Below are 6,000 nucleotides of genomic sequence, written 5' to 3' on the forward strand. Positions count from 1 at the left end.
AACTTAATAATTTACAACAAAATAATGGTTTGTAAAACTGAAATATTGATGAAAAAGCTATTCTTTAAAGGAATAATAAATGAGTACATTCACTCCTGCATGCCGTTGTTTCAGCTTATTTACAGAATTCTTATTGTACTTAAACCTCCTCCTTAGAAATGTAAATACTGTGAGAGCCCTCTAAATGCATAAGGGCCACTACTTGCAAAATTATGTGTACTATTGCAACAAAATATAGAAAAAATACTATCTCTTGTTTTATTTATGAAACCATATTTCTCCTACTCCCCCCACTGCTCACATCCTTTCATCGTGATCAATGACATTTCTTTTCTTTGCTCTCGACACTTCACTGCATGCTTTGAGGTGGTCCCTGCTGAAAGTATAACTTACTTTGCTGGGGGTGGGGGGGGGCGGTGCACAGGGGCTTAGTCTTTCTATGGATTAGTTCAGCAATTCAGTTGACCACAAGCTCACATGCACCAGAAGCAGTGGAGAACAGGAACACACACCTGTCGGTGTGGGCAGAACAGGGGAGCAGAAGGGGACCGCAGGGACTTCATGCACATGTGCTGGCAGAAGGTGCTCATAGAAGCGCAGGCACGGGGGGCTGCCACAGCCCCCTGCCCACTTCCCAACAGTTTGCATCAGGGTCACGATGGGAAACCGAAAACCCTGATGGAGTCACAGGAAACCTTCTACATGGAGAGAGTCACTAGACACACAATACACCAGACTCAAAGCAAGCCAGAGCCATACAGCTCCCCTGGCAGGGGGAGGGGGGATCTGAAGGGGACATAGAAGATGCCCACGAGAAGCCCAGGCAGCACTTCCTAATTCTCACTCCCCTCACAGGTACTCTGCACTTGCTCCAAGGCTTCACTGGAGGAATCCAGCAACTCCAGCTGTGGAGGAGTCCTGACCTGAGCAATAACCTTCCTGTTTCATTGTGTTATATGTTCTTTACTCAGCACACTGTCCTCTACATGCTGAGTCTTACATGTCTTGCTAGTTTAATAACCAGATTACTATCTTCTCCAGCACCTTTAAGTTTCTGACTTATCCAGTATGCAGTTCAAGGGGAAGTAGTCAGAAATTAAGGGGAACAGAAAGGTAAACACGGGGTGAGGCGGGGAGGACAGACTTTTTGAGGAGTAACTACTCCAGGTACCAGTAAAAATTGTGAGGAAGTAAACATTTAAGCATAATTAAGAGAAGATAATACACTAGAAGCCTATCCGCCTTCATAGAACAAGCTATCTCAAATCACCTTAATGCCTTCTCCCATCAGTGTTAAGAACAATACGGTAGTGGCCCAGTCTCTGGCAGAACAGCCCTAACTTTGATATACTGAGCCATTTTATCTAGCTATCAACAGTCCATGAAAGGCAGCTCTAGCAAGCAAATCAGCTACACTTCTCACACTTACAAATCTTTTAATCTGTTTAGAGCCAACAGATCAATGTAAAATAGCTTTAACACAGGCCAGCATCTGGTGCCCAAGTTAAACTTGACAGCAGATTCCAAAGACTAAAGAGGTAATTTGAGGTTTTTCTACAAACTGAAGACTCTGTGTTTTTAGAGCTAAATATTTGATTCTATCATGTGCAAACAGGACCCTAAAATTGAGAAAAACAGGGATGCATTTGAGCTTTACACCAACAATATGCAAAGTCCTGTTATTGAACAGCCAAAAGTAAATGAAACACATGAATTTCACGTAAGAATTGCTTTTACGTATGCTTGAACTGACGTTTCAAAGGAAGATGAATCTGTGCACATCAAAATTAAATAAGATATTGTCAAAGCCATTACAATCATAAGACCATGTGTATTTGCAAAGTTGTAGTAATAACTCAGTTTAGTTTAAGTTATTGTTAAAACATGTTGTCAACACAAACGTGACTTTTTTGCCTATAAATAATCATAATTTGACACAATCTGCTCATTTATTGAACAGCATTATTCACTTAGAGAATAAGAGAAATGTTGCAATCAAAAATATTTTTTCCTTTAAAAAATAGTTTTAAATTATTACAAACACTTATAGTGACAAAGTAACTTGAAATGTCTGTTATGTGACAATAAGAGAGGAATTTTTTCTTTTAATATGAATTTTAGAGTTCCTCCCAAACTATGGAAGAGCCCAGAAAAATGAAAATTCTGCTGATTCTACCTTTAGCTTAAGCAACTTTGTCCACAGAGAGAGAAATACTAGTTCCTACAAGATGCATGTTATATATGCACATACCAGCATAACAATACTTACTTCCCTTTTAAATTCCATGTTCTGTAAATTCTCATCTGAAATTCCTACAGAGTTAATGTGAATACGTTGCTAATGTCCCTACATATATAGCATAAAAGTGATATCTACCACTAACAGAATAATGGAAATTAAGTCTTTAAAACTGGAATGAACTAACAATAGTGCTTGGTTCTTTCATTTATTGGTGAGCTCACCATTAAAAAGTTGCAGTTATGCTAATATTACAGGCTGGACATTCATCCAGCATAAATTAAACAGGTCTAGTGGAGCTGTTCTTAAGATATAGAGGATTATCTAAATACCACAAAAATGTATTTTAATTTTAGCTTTTGTCCTCTATCTAACTATATTCTCACCTTCAGCATGTTTTGCAATAGTGGTTTAACTACCCTACTTCTAAAGAGCCCTGGAGGGAGCTGAAAGAGGAAGCACAATTTTTTCCAGAAGCTCTTTAATATAACTGAAGCCTAGGTGAGATGATATTCACTGGGATGGTACAGGCACATCCCTTCCTCTAGCAGCCAGCATGCAGGGGCAGAACAGCTCACCCCCCTGCCTTCTGCAGGACTTGAGAGTAAATTTATAAACAGTCTGTGAAGAATAGATGAAGTACAAGAAGCAGCACTATTGCTCTGCCAATTAAATTTGTAGATACTGCATTCTGTATTCAAACCCAGCTTCATTTGGCCCAAAAACACTGAATAGATTGTATATATTTGTTAGTTCTTCCCTTTAACATCTTCCCCTGTTTCAGCAATTTCTAGTCTTTAGAAATTTCTATTATTTACATCTTTAAATCCATTAGAAACTTAAATATTTTCTGTTGTGTACTTCTGCATTCTGATAATTGTGGTCTTTCACCATATGACTGCTTCTATTACTGACCTTTAATCTGCTCTCCACTGTGACTTCAGCATATAAACACAGTTAAACATATGAATGAAACTGCGGTTTCTTCATTTTTGTGTTCTAGCCCTTCTTGCTAACCGATGGAATGTGATGTGTTATGGATAGCTTGCTCTGAGTAACTCTGGAAAACTTTAAAACAGGTAATATATATCACTATCAGTCTGTAGCATTCACGCACTTGTTAGCGGCTATAGTTATTCATGGACCCAACATCTATAATGGAACTATTAAGATGATAAAATGTAATCAAAGAGCTTTCAAAATGCCACCACTTCACTGTATAGAACATTTGTTCTCATCACTTATGCTCGGAAGTTTATTGCTCCTAATTTTATGATGTTTTCAAAACAAAAATTTATTTTGAAGATACAGAATATATTTACAAGGAACCTCCCTCTCCCCCAAGAAAATGCAGTTTAACTCAAAAGAAAAGCATGTGAAAGCAATTTTACTTTTCCTGCAGTAAAACAAAACAACCAAAAAAGCCCACAGAAATTTATTAGTCTGCTACTTGAAGAGTTTAGTCTGTTGCTCTGCAGTTGCAAAAGAGGAAAACCAGACATATGACTTGATGAAAATTTGTCCCTAAGATTCTAACAGCTAACATTGTGTATCAGTCCATAAAAACACCCAGTTTGCTCAAGCTGAAACCAATTCTTTAATTAAATAGAAAGGAGGTTACTATTTCTTGTAGAAGCACCTTGAAAAACAATTAAAATCCTACCGTGTTTTGAGATGTTTATAGCAATCCTGTATATTGTATACCATTGTATATTATACTTTAGTATTATAAAATTTGGTTGATTAATCAAGTATTTCAAGGAAATAACTAAGAAACAAAAAAAAATAAGTTCTGCACACAGCTTTTGATGTATACTTTATCATCATTGCATTAGTGGGGTTTTTGGATGTGAAAAACTTTGGGAGGGAAAGTTTCAACAACAAAACAAAACATAGGTAATAGCGTATATCTGATATCAGCAAATAAAGGAAAAAGGCACATTGTACCAGATGATGTTACTCAAATGAAATGAAAATATTGTAGTTAATTCTTTTTGACACACAATTTCTAGGTTATTGGAAGAGGAAGAGAATCTTTATTTACCTAGTTTTATTCTTTTTTACAACAGGACCTTTGTTGATTATTTTTACAGAGAAGAGGGGAATCCTTTTAAGGTATGTTTACTTCACAAAATTGACTTTCTTTTTTAAAAAAGAGCTAAAATAGACATAACACTGACATGTTAATTCTTTCAATCTTCAGTATACTCTAACAGCATCCCAGTAAGAGATTGTTTTACTGATGAGAGTTACATTGCTGTGTATCTAGTTTACATGTAGATGATCATGAACCTGGTCAGGGAGCATAGTGATTCCTACAGCTGAAGGTCCAGTTTCATTCTTATGGAAACCAAGACATAATTTGGGGGTGGAAAATAATATATGCTCATGTTATTCTCTTGCACGGAGTTGGCTGCATCTGATTACATGCTCCAGACACAAGAGTTCAGCACACTGCCAGACTGGAGAGTATAAACACAGTAAGAGAGACCAAGACCCAGAATCCCAAAGGCATTTTCAGTAGTAATATTCACATTGAATTCATTTAAGTGTTTGCACTAAGCATATCGCCAAAATGGTGAAATAACAAGCGGCCATGGCAACACTCCTCTAAACTTCAGAATGGATTCTGAAGACAGAGGAACTCAGTAGGGTTTTTTTTTTTTTTTCTAAATTAATCCTATGCACAAATTCCCATTTATATATATATATGTATATGTACACACACACACACACACACACACTTCCAATATACTGTGCACTAGTTATAAGCTCGCACTCAAAATATTACTCCAATACAAAGTATGATAAAAGAAAACTAGGATTAAATCAAATACAGGTATTAGAGAATGAACTGAATAAAATGCTCACGCTAGCCCTAGAAAAAATATTGAAGGGTTCAAGAATCTTTTGGAACCCATTAGGTTGTTTTTGAGCAGTTAGCCAGGCTTCTGATTGTTCTACGAATAATACAATATTTGTATTTCAAATACTAATCCAACTTAAAATGTGAAGTCTGCAAACAGCCCTTATCTTTATGATATGCTGAGTTAAAATCCCAGATCCAGAGATCTGTATTCAGAATTAGGATCTGTACATTTCCCATTAATGCTGTGTTGAGCTACGGCCAAGGCACCACTTATTCCCTGATATATCTGAGCAAAGAACTGAATGAATTACTTGAAATCAGATTAACTGGCTTCCACCAGACAGTAAATACCCTCTGTCATCTCACTCACTGAAATCAGGAATCCTGAATTAGCTATGATGCCTGAAGTAACTATAAAAAGCATTAGAAGCAGCTTGTACTATCTTATGTGAGAAAACAACACTATGAGCCCCCTCCTGAGGAAAATGAACCCGATCATGACAGTAACTTTAAGTGACATTTTCCAGATTTATTGCTGTACTTTATCTCCAAATAATTGATCAAAGTAAAAGTGGTTCTTGCAACATTACTGAGCCTCCAAATTATTGAGATGTAAAAGTTATTTGTAAAAAGGCCGATTAGTTGTGCTCGAGAAGTAACACACACAGTTTGAGATTTCTAGTGTTATTTTGGGAAAAGTCAAATCGTATTTTGTTTTCAGTGATGGCATTCAGCTTCAAGCTTTAGTATTTAGCCGTTACTTTTTTCAAAAAACATCAATATGAAAAACGAGTTCAATCCTACTCCCAGTGCAAACTGAAAAGAAATGGATTCTCATCGATAGACTAATTTATAATAGTATCAACTAACACTGAATCTTGCCTTTACAATG

The 6,000-nt window shown here is 36.6% G+C and overlaps 1 long non-coding RNA gene across 1 annotated transcript in view; it reads left to right on the forward strand.

Moving 5' to 3' along the window:
* The window catches only part of LOC112996425 (uncharacterized), a 40,999-nt gene extending 37,686 nt beyond the window's left edge, over window positions 1-3,313 (forward strand). Inside the window, exon 3 of the long non-coding RNA XR_003262439.2 lies at window positions 3,243-3,313. This is a non-coding gene — a long non-coding RNA (uncharacterized LOC112996425). The remainder of the gene's footprint in view (window positions 1-3,242) is intronic.
* Window positions 3,314-6,000: the final 2,687 nt, after the last annotated feature.

Source organism: Dromaius novaehollandiae, chromosome 2, assembly GCF_036370855.1.
Source record: "Dromaius novaehollandiae isolate bDroNov1 chromosome 2, bDroNov1.hap1, whole genome shotgun sequence".
NCBI classification, from domain to species: Eukaryota; Metazoa; Chordata; class Aves; order Casuariiformes; family Dromaiidae; genus Dromaius; species Dromaius novaehollandiae.